Below are 18,437 nucleotides of genomic sequence, written 5' to 3' on the forward strand. Positions count from 1 at the left end.
CAAAGCTTTGTTTTCATTAGAGCCCTATTTTTATTTAACAACGAAATTATTGAAGAAAAGGGGAAAAGGGTTTGTCTTTTTCATTTAGAATAACAAAGCCGAACACAAATGGGGCATTATGAAGGTAAAAAAAGAAGAAGAGCAATAGGCGATCAAAAGGAAACAAACAGTGGAAACAATGATAAAAAAAAAAAAAAAAACTGGTGGAAACAAAGAGTATGTGGTCTATTATAAGCCTAAGACCAAATCTTTTGTACACTTCAAATAAAAATAGTGATGTTTGGATGTTTCCTTTTGTGGTATTGCTTGTATAATTCATCCAAAATGAAGCAAAGAGTGGTCTAATCTTAACCCATATATAAGTCCATTAACAGGGTACTTAGAGAATAGAGGGTGGTTCCCAATTAAAAGTGGCCAAGGTGATGCTTTCATACTTCTTTTGATCACTTTTATATGAATCTAGCTACAAATTTTCATTCAATTATATGCGCTAATTGATTATTAGAGGTTGAGGGAATCTTGGGAAAAAGGTTTTGTTTCCAACAAAGTGTACCTTTTCACCAATATTACACTGAAGCTAACAACATTTTTTTGAAAAAGATTATTTTTAATGGATCTATTCATAATAGAGCGACTAAATTTTAACTGTTTGTCAACTTACCGTAATCTTCCTCCTTTTCCAAGCTTGGGACTGACTAGTTTGATTGTGAACAAAATATACGACGCTATGCACGAACACGTAGAATTTGACACACATAGAATTGAGGATTTATAGTTGACCCTAAGAACTTGGGACTAAAAAATATAGCTTTTAGCAACTTGAAAAACAACTTTATCTATTTTAACAACTCACTTTATAATGCACCCAACATCAAAGACACTATTTTTCTAGCAACTCATTTAAAATAATATAAACAACTCAATAAGATAATAATAAACATCCACCACAAAAACCAACACAACAGCAACAACCACCTCCACCATCACCCCACTAGCCACAACCACAAATCGTAACAGAAAAAAAAAAAAAAAAAAAAAAATTCAGCCATCAACAACGTTTCTTTTCCACTTCTCAACCCATGACCACCAACCACCAAAAAAAAAAACAAAAAACAAAAGCCAAAACAAACCTATAATCCAACCACCACCAACCTTCCTCTTCCACTTCTCAACCACAACCAGAAACACAACACAACTTAATAGAAATCAAACAAATCGAGCCATTGATGCACAGTCATCGTGACCCACGACCCAACCAACCAAATCGACCCACTAACCAATCAAACCCAACGAAGCACAATCACCCACGACCCACGAACCAATTGAACTACAAGATATTGAAGAGACCCATAGCCACACCATCAAGCACGGCCAACCCAAACCCACGAATCCGAACTGGCGACACCTCACAAATCACGAAATAGGCAACCCAAACCCATGGATCCGATCTCCACACCAATGCCCTCGAATCCGATCTCACCTCAATGCCGATGTCCACAATCCGATTTCACATGGGTTGGAGTCGGAACCAAGAGGAGAGAGCAGAGGAGAAGTGAGAAAGGAGAAAGAAAAGAAAAGAGAGAAAAGAAAAAATATGCGTGTGGAGTGAGAAGTGAGCGTGTGGGGAATAAAAAAAATATTTTTTGTTAATACCTTCCAGCTACAATGAACTGCTAGAGATAGCAGCTCACTCTAGCAATCACTCAAAAATTTTGAGCTTTACCTTCTTTGCTGTAGTGTGTGTTTTTGGTGTTTTGATTGCTAAAATGACTAAATAGTCATTTTAGCAACCTTATTGTGAATGCTCGAAAGGACCAATCACAAAAAGGTCTTGGTGATTTGTACTTCTAAAGACCATTGATAGGTTCCTCATCTCTTTCTCTTGCTAAGTTTTCAAGTTGAGCCTCCAAACTTGTGGAGTACCTTATAGGAAAATTCTTAATTTAAATTATACTAGCAATGTAAGGTTTACATTATGGATTTGTACACATTTGTTTAGTTCGCAATGTAAATCTTACAATGCTAGTACAATATAAACCTATAGATTTTGATAAAGAAACTTAAATTCAGCCCATGATATTTCCCTCATTCCACAAACTGGCCAAAATTTTGATGATGAGACTTAAATTTAAGATCTTATAGATCACAATATCATACTAGCCTCATTACATGCACAATGACTTTTTTTTAGTGTCATAATTTTTCATTCATCCCAATTAAAGATTTATAAGTTTTTCCACTAATATTATGCATTTAGAACTACAAATACAGCTAGAGTGTTATGAGGCTAACTCCAAAAAATGAACACCGAAAATTGAAATCATATGTTTGTGTGTGGATTTGTTCATTTTTTTAAGCTAGCCTCATGACATTCCTAGTTGTATTAGTGGTTTTAAATGAGTGATGTTAGTGGGAAAACATGTAAAACTTAAATTGGTACGAATGAAAAACTATGACACTAACCCCCCCCCCCCCCCCCCCCAAAAAAAAAGAAAAAAAAGAAAAAGAGTCTCATTGCACACGTGAGCATGTGTGATGAGGCTATTATTCCATAATCGTCATCCATTTTATTTGTTGCTTGTAATTTGATTGTTAATTGTTTTATTTTGGAAAAAAATAGTAGATACATATAAAATATTTTACTTGAAAGCGAACGGAGCAAAACCAAATTAACTTTAGCTAATATACATATTTCAATTATAAATCCCAAACGAAACTCTACCTATAAGCCGATATAACTAATATTTATATTCCATTTATTGTTAACAAAAGAATCAGTCCAAATATTTCATTTGATTTTTTTTTTTTTTAAGAAAAATATTTCATTTGATTCGAAACATAGTAAAAAATACTAAATACAATCCATATATATATATATATATATATATTTAATGAGTGGATAATAATCTATTTAGATATTCCATTTAGTGGGTTATAGTTAGCTCAACTAGTAAAATCTCTAATTGTTGAATAAGAGATTTGAGATTCAATTATCGTCTATACCAAAAACCTATTAATGTTTTTATCATCAAGAGCAAATGTCATAGGTTAACACTCTCTAAATATATATATATATATATATATATTCCATTTAAACTCTCTCAAATCAGAATTCAAGCAAAGTTGTACAAAAGGGAGAGAGAAGACTTCGTAATGGGAAATTAAAAAAAAAAAAAACACAATACCAAAACACATTTAAAAAAAATCATCAACCTGATTGTCCCTTGAATTTTAGAGTCATTTGGATTGTTTACAATATTTGAATGGAATCATCTCTATCTCTAATTGCATTGTATCATTACTCTCAATCAAATTGTTGGATGAATTAATGAAATACCTGATTCATGCTCTGCACCACCAAAACCCATTAAATTAAATAGGTTTAGACTTTAATTGAGATTAAGCAAGGTAATATCCAGATAGAATATGAGTTTTTGGGCTTCAAGGAAGGTAAGCTTTAATTTTTTCTCTCTCTTTGTTTAACGTTTTAATTAGATAATATTAATATATTATTAGAATTTACATTTTTAATTTAATGGGGTCTTCAGTCCTCGGTTTGTCTTATTGCACTAATTCTCTTTATTTTGGTAGAATTTTATAAAGAATGCAAAAAAGATAAAGAGGCAAAGTTGCAAAATAAATTCAAAAGCAACAAATCGCTACCCACATTCTCCAATATATGCATGTCCAACAACAATGTCAATTTAAGCAAATAAGAAAGCAGAGAAGATATAGCAGGTACTTTTTTCTTTTCATTATGAATAAATATAAAATTGTATTGTCCCATAGTATCTAAAATTAACTTGCTTTATTCATTTTAAACTGACAAGTGACTACAATCTAGAAGAGATCTCAACAATGTTAGAAATAAAACTGGCATAAGAAGTGTTTCTACTTTTTATTTTTATTTTTTATAAACATTTATGTTTCTAATTATTTTGCAATAAATACAACATATATTGTTTTATAGTAGGTTTTTTTTTTTTTTTTTTTTTTTTTTTTTTTCTTCTTCTTTTGGGAAAAAGTTACATAATCATGTTTATGCAGATAATATACCAAACAATTCAGCTATAATTTCCTATAATTTCCAGCAACCAACAAAAACAAAGGCTTCATCTTAGTAATAAACATATTTTTACATTAAATCATATTTTTTGTTAATTATTTAGACATTGGATGTCAATCTAAAACTCTACATTAATTATAATTCAGGAAAATATTATGAACCATGCAACTTTGGGCTTTGGCCAACCATCATGCAAATGCCTATATTGTGGTGCATTATTGTGGTATGAAGAATGTGTATGAAAAGCAATGCATTATAGAAATCCACATATTCAATAAGATAATGTGTTATTTGAGCTAACATCTCCAGAATCTCAACTGATAAAAGTTTTTTAATTTTTTCCGATTGAGCCGCCATAACCTCACCTAATGAGTTCTGAACCACAACCCCAATCCCAGCTTCGTCTTGCCCTTCAAACGTCGTCTTGCTCTTCAACCCCAAGTAAATGACCAAAAGGGGATTTAAGTCTTAATTTTCGACCAGCTAATACAATTGATTTACAAAGCAGTAATAAATATTAAAATTAAAATTTAGAGATTAATTAGAAAGTTGCAAAAAAATAAGTCATGAATGTATTGTTAAAAAAATTCTTGCATGCGCATACAAGGTTTTATGAGCCCTCCCTGCAAAATTTGTGATTGAAGTTCAAAGAAATTCAAGTAGATTTTTATTTTATTTTGGTTCTACGGCATTGCCCAGACACCACAAGAAGTGCTAGAACCACTAGGTTATCCCTCTAAACCCTAGTGGTTGATCTTTAAATATATCCAATTTACACACCTGTCTATTACATGGCTTCATAATTAGGAAATGGCATCGATAGTAACATGTTAAATTGTTAATATTCCTATATTACTACTACAATTTTCTTGGTCTCTTTACACAATATGCCATGGATTCCTTTTAATCAAACCAACCATTTCTTGGCTTCTTGCAATTCCATGAATACCTTTATAGCCTCCTCAGGCTCGTTCTATCAAATCCACCATGCAGAACCTTTTTTCCTCCCCAATATTGACTCTCAAATAAAGCAATTGCCTTTCAAGCCAAAGGAGCAATTATTTCCACAGCTCTTCGATGACTTGGAATCTGCAAAAGGATTGGGTCTTGCATTTTACACTTTCGTACCATTTGCTGATGATAATCACAGTTGATTGCACGGCTATACTAGGCAATGTATATACTATCAAAATAACATTGATGTGGTGGTCAAAACCTTTCTAACGCTTAAGTTAGAAAATAAAGGATGATGGAGCTTTGGTAACAGATGTGCCTTGGATAAGAATCCTACGATTGGCATTTTATTGTTTTTTTCCTGTACTCTTTGAGTTTACTGAGCTGTAGAGTAGCAACACTGTTATGGCTTTAACCCTTCCTAGCCTGTACAGGCGCATTCCACTATGTATGATTCTGCCGGTCTACCCTCTATACCATATTCACCAATAAAGCTACAAGAACTTGTAAAGAAATCAAAGCACCACAATCACCAACTAATAATCCCCTGTCAAACCTCCTCTAAGATTCAAGTCCTTATTTCTGAACAAGTTGCTTTTTGTAGAACTTGGACTAGTACAATCTCGAGATGACGAATCTGGAGGAAAAATGCAAGAAAGCTCAAGAGCTGAATTAACAAGCTGCTTTGGATTGTCTGTGCCTTTTCATTAGTAAAAGACATCTGTTGAACTAAACTTAAAATCTACACGATTTCAAATGATACATTAGAAATTATCAAATCACCACAAGATGAGAAGTGGGCACACAATATACTATGGAACAACAGGGTTGATCTTACTCAAATTTCTTAGCCTAAGAAGCACATGCACAATCATCCCAGACACAAAACCCTGCGCTGCACTTGAACCCACAAGTGAAACCGCTGTGCAAATAAGCATCACAAAAGATTCCTCCTTGGAATTCATGTCCCTTGAAGCCATAGCTAGCTCAATCCCCGCAAACAAGAGCAAAACTCCAAGTATCCCAACAGGAAATTGGTCCAAAATCTTCCCCAAAGAAGTCCCTAATACCAAACCCAACATCAATTTAGCTGTGCCAAGAAGTACCACACACCCACCACTCCTACCACCAAACTTGTACTGCCCAGCTAACCCACCATCACCATGGCAACTTGGCATAGCTCCAAACCAACACCCTATCACATTCATTAACCCGACCGTCACGGAAAGTGATGTGGCCGATAAGTCCTTCCCCGGAAAAAGATCAGACGACAACTTGCACACCCCGATCACAGAATTGTTTGGTAAATTGTTTCTATTAACATCTCTCCCAGAAGCCAATCAAAGTGTCATCATTCCAGGTCACCTTATAACGTCTAGTTATTCCTAGTTAGTACGGTTGGCTACTAGCAAGACCCAGAATATTGTTCAGAAACCTTCACAACCAATTTCACATACATGAAAGGATTTGAGCTGCCTCTACGGTTTCTCATCCTTGATGCCAGTGAATCAGCCATCTGCTCAATCTCAGGAAGAAATTTCAGAGCATGATAATTCACCCTGCACCTTAGCCTGCTGATTTCTTGAGGAACATTGTCATACCTGAACCCAGATCATTGCATGCGACAATCATTACATTTTTTTGGATAAATCCAGAACTGCGACTGCAGTAAAACATAGACAAAAAACACTCATGACTTACCCAAGCCGATTGACAAAAGGTTTAAGTGCCATTATCTTCTTCTCCTTGATTTGGGGTAGAACATTATCAATGTAAAATTGTGCTGGTGCATACTTAGGAATGTTTTTTTACTGTCCATCTATATAAAATAACACAATTTTGCAATCAAAACAAGTCATAAGCAATTGGCATAAATTAAACATCAAGATAACATTTAGTTCATTCAAAAATGTTGACCTTATAATTCATAAGGTCAATCCAGGCATTTTGTATTCAGTAGCTCGTGAACAAGCTTGAACTTGTTTGATAAGAAAATGAATCAAGCTTGAGCATATAATATTGTTTGGCGATAAGCTTGTGTTTGAAATAAATAAAACTACATAAACAAGACTAAACTTTTAATACTCGGATTTGCTCGGCTCCTTCATAGCCTTAATTGATTTAATTAGTGGGTCACCCATTGGACTATAAACGTATTAAAAGTTGAGCTAACTGAAACCCACACATTCATAATATTTTCAAAACAAATCATAAGTAGTAGTACTTTATAAGATTTTTATTTTTATTTTTTGTTAAACTGCAAATTACACACTCTAATTTTGACTGAAATTCAATTTAGTTATCTAATTTTACTTTTGTTTAATTAAGTTCTCTATATTTTAAATTTATTCAACTCAAGTTTTTAATCAAACTTCGTTAAAAAATTACCATTAAAAATATTTTTCTCACATTAAAAAAATCTATAAAATTAATAATAATAAAAAATTTAATTAGCTTATTTTTTTAAGAATCATTTTTTTCATCAGTTAATTACATACTTTCTTTTTTCTTTTTTTTTTAAAGGAAAATTTAATTACATACTTAATAGCAAATTTTTCTTTAACTTAAAAAAAAAAAAATAGCAATTTTTTTAACGAAATTATATAGTGATCTAATTATACAGCTTGAGACCGGTTTAGGTTTATGGGTCAAATGTCTCTTATCCTGACCCATGTTTTGAAAAGCAATTCGGAAACTCATATCGACTTCTTCCATTTAAACAAAGAGAATTGAAGGCCCTAATTTGTTCGAAAATGAACTCAATGGCGAGGCAAGCATGGAGGCTATTGAGAGGGCCGAGTCATAGTGGGAGCATCGACTCAATGAGTTGGGGACGAAACAATTATCAGACTCAACAATGGAGGGGGATCTGAGTGAAGGTTCGGGACGGTAACTTGGAGCAGGCGCTGACGTGGATGCAAAGGAAGATGCAATCTAGCGAGATCGAATGGCTGATAAGGAAGGAGCAGAGGCACCACATCAAGAACTCCGAGAAGCGCATCTTGGCTCGCAAGAACCTTGAGCGCAAGATTCGATCCTAGGACCTTGCTCGCAAGCTCAAAGCCATTCTCAGCAAGAAGGTCAGGTTGGTCCTTATTTCTATTACTTTCATTTCATTCTTTTTATATGCAGCATGATGATATTAGTAGTTGATTGTTACTAAATAGTTTAAATTTGATTTTGGTAATTTGAAGAACCAACATATAATATGTTGTGCGAAATTAATGAACCACAATGCTTTATTCGATTGTAATGAGTAACTAGTAACTAGTAGCTAACCCTTGCGATGCACGGATTCATTAAGAAAAAAACAATAGTGCAATTATCTATTAGATAATGACTCCATTTGAATATGATGTTTGCTTCAAAATCTTACATTATAAGCATATCTAACATGACCACAATCATCAATTTGCATATTTTAGAAAGTAGATAAGTAGTGTGTTACCGCCACTGTCTCTAAAATTGATTCATAACATTGATGTTTGGCTTGTCTTTGTCAATGGTGTGAGCATTTATCACTCAGCAAGAGTGACCCATAAAACAAAGTCCCGGATTGAAGCAAATCTTATTATAATCTCAAAGGTTAGAGAGGTTTTGACTAAATAGTTACAGCATGCATAATCTTCAAAGTTAGAGATAATCCAACAAATTTTTAATTAGATAAACCCCCAAACCCTTTAATTGAGAAAAGTAATGCAAGCTGAAAAATAAAAATTAGATATAAAGCATAAGTTTGAGGAGTACATAAAGTTATGGCCTTTTGCATATACATTTTGCACATGGCTGGCAAAGATTGTCCTTTGTTTTTTTTTTTTTTTTGGGGGCGGGGGGGGGGGGGGGGGGGGGGTGGGGTTGTTCTGTACATAAACTATTTCAAAAGGCAAAGCATAAATGTCTTCAATTTCTAGACACCAAGGTTATATTGTCCTACTATACTGAAAGATGTACACCTTCATTGCATTCCTTAGGTGCCTCATTTAAGTCCAACAGATATGTAAATGCAAATCAACATATATTGAAGACTAAAGCCCACATTAGCTCTAAAGCTTGGATATTTAGCTCTCAAAGATTAGTTCTTATACTCCTATGACTATATTGAAAAGGTTAATTATATACTAAGTCTCTATCCTCTTAAGTTTGGAATTTCTTATCGATCTGATGAAGAACAGGACTCTCCTCTAGGCCTTGAAAAAATATGGTAAAGAGTATGAGTAGCTGCAAAAATAACATAATTCTTTCCCCTTTCCATTTCAAAAAGATCTAAAATTCCGATCTACATAATCTGGTTCTTCATCTTCCAACCCCAAGAAATTCATAAACACCACTCCATACCAATCCCTACCACTTTTCCCTCATCATACCCAATTCTATGCCTATTTAATATCATAGAACCTGATATGAATTCCCAAAAAAAAAATCTGATTTCCCTAAATCCAAAACTTCTGCAACATCTGATTTCCCTAAATCCAAAACTTCTGCAACAAATTTCAGATCGCATTTGCATAAATCTTACATTCACTCAGCTAAAATAAAACTTACATATAATCAAGGGGTTTCTTTTTTCTAGCATCACCAACTCTTCTCCAGTTTCAAATGCCATTTTCAAATGCTAAAGTCTTCATTGGAGTATCTGACCTTGAATATTAGGCTTGTAGATAGTAATTCAATTATTTAAATAGAAACTTCAAAAGAGGTATTTTGGTGTTTCAATAGACATCTAAACAAACTAGATTTTTTTTTTCCCATACGCATCGTTCATAATGATAAAAATGTTAGTCCACTGCTAAACAACAATTTCAACACTGGTTCAATTAGTATTAAACATTTATTTACTGATGAGAGTCTCTCCTAAAATACTTTGACATCTTACACTCCCACTGACTGATAGATCATATCTTCCTTACTAATTTCTCAAAACTTGTTAATGGACGATTTTATAAATCAACTTGTTATTGCATCTTGTTCTTACATGAAAATTATCTTTTTTTCCTTACTATACATGTGAAATGCAAAGCAGTCTTTTCTAGAGATGTAAAATGTGAGTTAATATTGAGTACTTCAAGAGTAGAACAGCATGATAATGCCTCCTCTCACATAATAATGGATCCCACTAATTAAGTTCAAGGTGGGATCTACCATTTATATGAGAGGAGTAAATACCACATTATTTTACTCTTAAGGTAGGTACCTAATAATTTTCCATAAAATGTAAAGTAGTTGGGCAGAATTTCATACGTTTCTGATGCCTTCTATTGGAACTACCTAAAATGAGTTTGTTCTGTTTTATTTGTTCTTAGCATGGGAGCCGAGCCCATTTGTTACTAATTTTCTTAAATAGTTAGTAAAGAACTTGGGTTGAAATTGCAGAATTTCTTATAATAATCTGATTTAAAAATTATCAAAAAGACCATGACAATGGATTTTTCTTCTTTTACATCTTTTGGCTTATTTAATCATCTTTTGATAGCATCACGTGTAATATGAAAGACTAGATACTGAATTCACATAATTATAAGATCCAAAAATAAAACCAATCACACAACTAACCCAATACATAAGCTCACCATCAATAACCCATTTTTTAAAAATAAACAACAAATTTAGACTCCTACAGCTTTAGAAAACATCCTGACACATTACCAAACAAACAAGAAAAACATAAACAATAACAAAAACTATATGAAAATATTCTAGCACAAAGAACAAAACCTCAAATTTAAAATGTCCTCATCATACTGCATTCGTTCGCTAAGAAAACACCGGGACAAAAGATAGGAATATATGTAGAACTTTAACTAGTCCAAGGGCTGTAATCAAATAAGCCAAGTAGTGAATTTTCAAGCTCAGCTTGACAATAACAGTAACATGTTCAAACCCCGCTCCAGCTCAATCAAAGCCTACAAACAATTTCGAACTTGAGCTTGTCAAAAATTCTAAAAGCTTGAGCTTGACTTGATTCATTAGTCAAGTTGAGCTTGAGCTCAATATCTAGCTCAAACTGGGGTTCAATATCAAGCTCTTGATCTAATCTCAACCAAAAAAAAAAAAAAATCAATTAATGGATAATTACAGAAAACGATGGATTTTCGTTAGTGAGCCACGGGAAAATATCACAATTTCTCAATATTAATAGAATCTCATAAAATATAAAAATATCGCAAATGAATGATGCTAGGGACACAATGTTTTTCACAACTGCTTTGTGATTGGAGCAACATCACTTTCACCTAGGTCTACCACTAATACTTCTTTTGTTATGCACTAGGTACAACTCACAAGAAGCCATGTTAGCAATTATACAAAAAAAAAAAGGAAAAAAAAAATAAAAAAGAGTTGTGAAAAATATTGTCACTAGACTTATCGTATCACAAATTGGGAAGCGAGGGATGGACATTTTTTTTTGATAAGTAGAAGTGAGGGATGGACATAACAAGAACAGATCAATAAAGTAATCATGTATTTTTGACTAGTTTCATTGTCCTTCTCCTTCTCCTTAGGATTAACAAGTGCGATTCAACTTCGTTTTATTTTTTGGTGAATCGGTATACATTCATTGAGAAAAACCAAACAACACAAACAACAGAAGCTTGGACCAAAAAAAAAAAAAAAGACACAGGGAAATGGTCCCAACAACACAAAAGGTACCAATGTGTTACACACCAAAACAAAACTATACAAATAATTCTAGCTATACATAGCGATGGACCAGGGAGCTAATTACATGACTAGCATAGAGACAGCAGAACAGTTAAAACCAAGGCACATATCAGGCATATTACAAGTTTCGAACAACAAAAATTTAACATTGCCCATTTGTAACAGAGAAGCTTAGTGAATTTACTGTCAATAAAATAATGGCCTATAAGATTCCATGTTGGTTGCTTAACTGACTTACAGCAACTATAAATAGGAACCAAGGGGTTCCACTTCAGTGTGTGTCATAAGCACCAAGAGTGAGTGGAGTGGTGTGAAGAAAAGTTTGAAGGAAAAGTCTTCTAGTGTCAGTAGGTGTCTAAAGAAGTGAGTTGTGTGCAAGGATATTTATGTAATTTGATGTGTGTCTTGTAAAAGGTTAAGTGGCGGAGAAGTGCAAAGGCAAAAATAAAGTCTCCGTGTGTGTCTAAGTGTGACTTGTGTCTTGCAAAGTGTATTGTCAACTTGTCAATATTTGGAAATAAAAATTTTCTTTTAATATCTTTAGCATGTGTTGTCCTCTGTTTTGTTCAACAATCTGGTATCAAAGCTTCCACTAGTTCAACAGGCAATCCAGATTCCTCTAGCAAAAGGGCAGACAAAGAATAGATGGTCTTTGCTCTCAATGCAGCCCCTACAGAATACATACAAAGTATATCCCAATTTAGCTAGCCTGTCTCTAATTGTTAATTTGTTTTTAATTGCCAACCATCCCATGAAAGTACGTCTAGGAATAGCTAACTTCCACCAAAGAAACTTCCACCAATCCACCTCCAACTCTTTTACTCTAATTTCATTATAGGTGGCAGCACAAGAGTAGCAGCCAGAGCTTGTTATTGTCCACTTTGCTGCGTCTTTATATTTGAGATTCACAAGATGTAGCTAGCTTTGGCAGGCTTCCACATCCAAACATTGTCCGTCAAAACAGACTACTTTTGCTTCAGGCTTGCTGGCTGCATCATAAATCACTCTATATACAATAGGATGCCAATTGTCATGCCATAAGAATATGGTCTTCCCATCCCATACTTCAAATTTAATGAAGCTCATAGCCAGATCCCTTAATTTTAGGTGCATACCTGTGGGACTTTAACAGTCCATAGACACCTGCCTTTCAGCTGCTTGGAATGGACCCAGGCTACCCAAAGAGAGCCAACTGTTGTGTAAAGATTCCAGATATGTTATGGAATAGCTGATTTGTTCCAGTCCTTCTTCTCTCTTGGGAAGGTAAACTATTTTTTCCCAGGATACTTGGTTGAAATACTTCTATAATTAAATTGTAATTACAGTAATTTTGACAAGCTCTCTCTAATGTCTTAATAATTTTTTTTGGCAAGATTCATAGATGTGTACATGACAACTGGCATGACACATTACATTCATAATTAAATTGTTACGTTCACAGCATTATCACTGAAATAGTTATTACTTTCTACCTTGACCCTTAAGTGAGCCACCCCAAATACCCAGGAACCTAGTACACACAATGATAGAGAGAGAAGAAAATATTTTTTAAAAAACTTCATGGAATTAATATAATAAATAAACCCATAAAGCATTTTACAGAACAGAGAAATAGAGAGAGAAGTTTACCTTCTTTAAAAGCATCGCTTTTGTTGGCCTGAGCCGTGGCACTGTGCACAGAGAGCCCTAAGAACCAGGAATTGGTTGGAACTCACCTCAAAATAAAAACAAACCCTCCCTAATACTTGAAAAGATGAGAAAAATGTAAGAAACGAATTTTAGGGTTTGTTTTTCTTATTAACCAAACTGGGAATGAGAGGATGATATGTTATTTTTTAATATTTTTATCTTATAGGGATATTGACCTTGTAAAGGCTGAGTTTCAAGTTGGTTGAGTCCTTTTTTCTAGAAGCTTGAGCCCAATTTAATCTAGACTTGTCTTTTCAAGATTTTTTAATTATTTTTTTATTTTAGATGAGAAAAACTTAAGTGAGACTCAAATTGAAGTAATAATCCCTAGAAAGCTCTGAAACTTTGGCTCACCTCAAAGGTCTGTAAGGGGCATTACCATCATGCAAAAAGTCAAAGTATCACTTATGCATGTTAGAAAATGCCAAATCATGAGATAAAGGTAGCTATTTTCACATTCTAACAAATGTAAAATTTGTAGATTTTACGTTGAACACATAATTAATTCTAGACGAGAAAATCGACCACAATATGAGACACAAAAGGCATAGATGACAAGTAATTGGAGATATGAAAGAAAACTTACCAAAGCAGAATGACATGTATCAGAAGCATACTGCATTCGGCTAGAATGCAAGATACATCTTCTTTTATTAATAGTAAAAAATTGCACACCAAGCCCTAGCGGTCCGGCTTCAGCAATCTTAAGTGACCTCGTTTTTCCACTAAAGTGCCGAATGACTTGAAAACTTTCACTAGATCAGATCCAATATGCATTTCATTCGTCATGCATTGACCCTCTACTTCCACTGCATATGCATACATAACAGTTATGTAGCATTATTAAAATCAAGACCTAAAAGCTTTCTTCAAAATACCCAACAAAATAGAACTCCAAAGAACGAACTTGTACATATAGTACAACATGAAGGAAGTTCTTTCTTCAAAAAAAAATTGAAAGAGTAAAGACCCGATCGAATAATGACACCAAAAGGTATTCTGTCTCTCAGTATCTCTCACACTCTAATCTTCATCTTCATCATTATAACAAATAATTTTTTTGGGGTGGGGGGGGGGGGGGGGGGGGTGGGGGGCCCTAAAAGAATGAATTTCTTAAAAAGTGATAATCAAGTAAACCGGCACCTTTTGTAGTTTTGTTGTGATTCAACTTTATATGGTCTGAATGAGAACTTGGATGGAACTAATCAAGGGGCTGTACCTGCTATATCTAAGAAAAATCTAACTGAAATTTCCTAGTCATTTGTTATATCATCCAAGGTTTTAGAAAAAATAAAAATAAAACCTTCTATTTTGCACCTTTAGCAAGTAAAGAACACAAACTATATCATTGTACTTAACTGTGGAACAAAACCTGTTAAAATAGCAGTATGCTAGAGCAGAATTCACGTTAACGATGGGAAAAGAAACATAAAATACATTATGATAAATCTTAAAATTAGGTATCTTGTAGATTTGCATCTGGAATCAGATGATCCAATATAGTAGACTTATATTCCAACTACAACAAACAGAAAAAAAATTTACATTTCCTAACATTGCTTGTGATATGAAAAAAAAAAAAAAAAAAAAAAAAAAAAAAAAAAAAAGACTTATTCTTATTCCCCGGCTCACGTCTTAGTAAGCTCCTTCCTTCTTCGTAGTCCTCTGCCGCACTCTAATACTTAGAAAAGAATTGTTTGTTCTTTTTTCATTGAAGAAAAAGGATCACCCCTCTTCCTTTTTTTGGAAATAGCTCACGCTCACCTGCTATCTCGCTGGGGGGCCCCCTTCTTCGTGGAAAACACGAGCATCTTTTTTAATGCAGGAGGGCATACCACAAGCCGTTATCCCCAATGTAGGCAAACATTTTGCTCCATGAAGCCAAGCTGACTTAGTTTTTACAATTTTTTTATTTTTTATTTTTTGTCTTGTGCCCTGATACAGTACTAATCCCATCAAGTTTTGGATTAAACCGTAAAGGTGTATTTCAAAGATAATGTTACAATAAAAACTCAAATTAAGAAGAATACATCTTTTCTTGTTGAGAACTAATCATCTTGGAACTACACTGTTTCACTGCTCTTGTAGCAAAAGAGTTGTTGATGGAAGTTCTCAAGTCCCTAAAGTTAAAAGCACCTAGCCAAGGGTCATCTTTCCTACTCGAAAGAAGAAAAACACTGACAATGAGTTCTAACCCAATGGTGCGTCATAAATTTACCAATTAAAAAGAGAGAAGAAATGGAAAACATCATTACTCAATTAAACAAAACCACATCCTAGCTAAATTAGTCCAATTTTTTTCATCCAAGTTTGTATGAATTCTCCTATGTTTGAACTGCGAAGTGCCAATGTACCTAAGGTAACACTCAAATCTCTGTGTTTCCAAAAGATCACTCAGAACATATCAATGGAAAAGGTTGTCTTTTTATTTCAATGCTATAATATGAGAAACCCCTTGCAGTTTTTTGAGATAATTATTGAATAAAAAACAATCTCTCAGACCCAAAAATAAAAACCAATCACACAATTAACCCGATAAATAAGCTCAACATCAATAACCCATTTCAAAAAAAATTAAACAACAAATTCAGAGAGAGTCATACATACAGCTTTACTTTTTTATTACAAAACACCCCGATACATTACTTACCAACAAAACATAAACAATGAATAAAGATGATAATCTTCAAGCACAAAGAACAAAACTTTTAAATTCAAAACGTATTGATAATGCTGCGTTTGAAAAATATACATGGAACCAAACCCAATGAATGGAACTCAAAACTGGGCTCAAGTTTTAGAGGTCTCAAACGATAAGAGATCTAAAGATACGAAGTTAATGTTGCAAAATTTGTGACACTCAGAATGTGAAACTTCGAATTTGTGTGTATTCACTAGTCTCAAAGTCAATGAAGATTCTCACTAAAACAAAACACATAAAGAGAGAAGAAATCATTAAAAAATAGAAATAGAAACTTAGAGAGAGAGAGAGAGAGATTTACCTCGGGTAAAATTGTATCTTTCGTTGGCCTCAGGATTGGCTATGGGCACAGAGATACGAACAAGACCGCAAATTGAGAGATTTTACCTTCTGGGTTAATGTTTTTCTCTCTGTTTTCTCGCGAACCAAACAGGGAATGAGAGTATTTACAATTTCAAGGGCGGACACCAGGAATGGAAAACAAGATTTACTTTCCTAGATTTTGTGGGCAAAGCATTGTCTTCTATTCACTGGAGACAAGTAAGTATCAATCCTTTCAGAGTGAGGATGTTGTGGATTTTTATAGCTCCACAGAAAAATTGGACTGTTGTTGGATTGAACCTAGATGGTGCTAGATCACTAAAAGTGGCCGTATGTGCCAGCCTTTGTACTTTGTACATTTTAAATGCCCATTTTTTTGGGAGAAGATTCTGTTCTTGTATTTAGTACATGTAAGTTTTATTTAATTCCACAAAGTAATGTTCTAGAGTTTTTTTTTTTTTTAATTCAAGAGTTAATGTATGCTCCTTGTTAATTATAATCGATCCCATTAAAAAGTGAATTTGCCTTTGTGATAAGTATCGAGGCATATGGTCTTTTTAAAAAATTAAAAAAAAGTATTGAGGCATATACTATAACGAAATATAATGTTAATCTTGAAAAAAAAAAAAAAGGTAATTACACTAAAACAGGATAATTATGTATTTTTGCTTTGCTCCTATATTTCTCTTTTCATAGGTACTAGGTAGTGGCAGACCACTTTGAGGTGTGGGCTTTGTTTCAATTTTTTTTTTTTTACTCACGTGAACTTTCATTTAATGTATGTCAACCCTTTTTTCTTTAGGTGATGGATACTATGTTTTAGTATATTTTTTTAATTTCAACAACTAACTAATTTACAATTTTTTTTTTTAATTCGCGATCAAAAGGTAAATTTTAGTATTCAAAGTTAAACCCGTTTGAAAAAGACTTGAGAAGAACAAGAATCATGAGTTTGATAAACTAGAAATAACATTTGTACAACCAAGAGTCTTGTAACTCAAATAATATTATCTACTCTCCTTTATAAGGAAAACTAAAATTCAAATCTTCTCTCTCCTTTTTCATTATGTAACTATATAAAAAAGAAAAGAAAAGAAAGAACATTTATACTTTTGCAATCTATAGTAACAATAATTATAGAACTTTAAAATAAGTGACATTGAAAAATCTTTTAGAAGAAACTTTCATAAAAATAAAAAATAAAAAAATACAATTTGTATTGATTGAGAAGTTAATATCAAATCTTAAATACCCCATTCAACACAGGTTTCAACACATGACCTCTATATATACGAGCAGAGTCAATTTAATGGTAGTCTTTTTAAGGATATATATTAATATTACAATTAGGTCACTATGATTTTGGAACGTTGACAAAATAATTATAAACAAAAACAAAAATAATAATCATTACTAAAAAAACGTCATAATCATCGTTAATGGATTATTAAAGTATGATATAATTAATAATTAATAATAATTATTATTATAAGCACTGCCCTAGGGTGGTATCGGACCATTCCTAAAATGGTGCTGCACCAGGTATCCTCATTGGTCAGTAATTTGCTTGGGCAGCACATTGTAATGTACCTCATCTTCAATGGCTCATGGGAGGACAACCCATGATCATGCCTCCCCGAATAGAATCAAAGTGGACTGAAGAGACTGAATATGACCAATGTGGATTGAATAGGATTGAAGTGGATAGAATAGGACCAACATGGACCAAATGGACCCAATAGGACCAACATAGACCGAACAGAACCAAATTTGACCGAATAGGACAAAATGCCGATTAGGACCGAAGTGGAAAAATAAATGTGGACAATATTATTAGAGATAATTACGGATTACCCACCTGTGGTTTAGCCCGAAGTTAACTTATCCACCCGTGGTTTCATTTTTGACACTTTATCCACCCGTGGTTCATTTCTTTTATGCTTCGTAACCCACCTCTAATTTTTCTATTACTCTAACAAGTTTCATCAAAAAATCAAAGAAATCAGATCAAACGCTCCTCTCCCACGCACTCTCTCACGCTTGCTC

At 33.6% G+C, this 18,437-nt stretch overlaps 1 long non-coding RNA gene across 2 annotated transcripts; it reads right to left on the reverse strand.

Moving 5' to 3' along the window:
* Window positions 1–5,596: 5,596 nt before the first annotated feature.
* Window positions 5,597–16,737, reverse strand: LOC126694251 (uncharacterized). Of its 2 annotated transcripts, none has more exons than XR_007645698.1 (5): window positions 16,372–16,737; window positions 13,956–14,178; window positions 13,310–13,424; window positions 6,722–6,839; window positions 5,597–6,621 (listed from the first exon to the last, which is right to left on the reverse strand). It is a non-coding gene; the product is annotated as an uncharacterized LOC126694251 (long non-coding RNA). The 2 variants fall into 2 exon arrangements; XR_007645697.1 differs by having other exon boundaries at window positions 13,310–13,418; window positions 16,372–16,736.
* Window positions 16,738–18,437: the final 1,700 nt, after the last annotated feature.

Source organism: Quercus robur, chromosome 8 (genome assembly GCF_932294415.1).
Source record: "Quercus robur chromosome 8, dhQueRobu3.1, whole genome shotgun sequence".
In the NCBI taxonomy this organism is placed as follows: Eukaryota; Viridiplantae; Streptophyta; class Magnoliopsida; order Fagales; family Fagaceae; genus Quercus; species Quercus robur.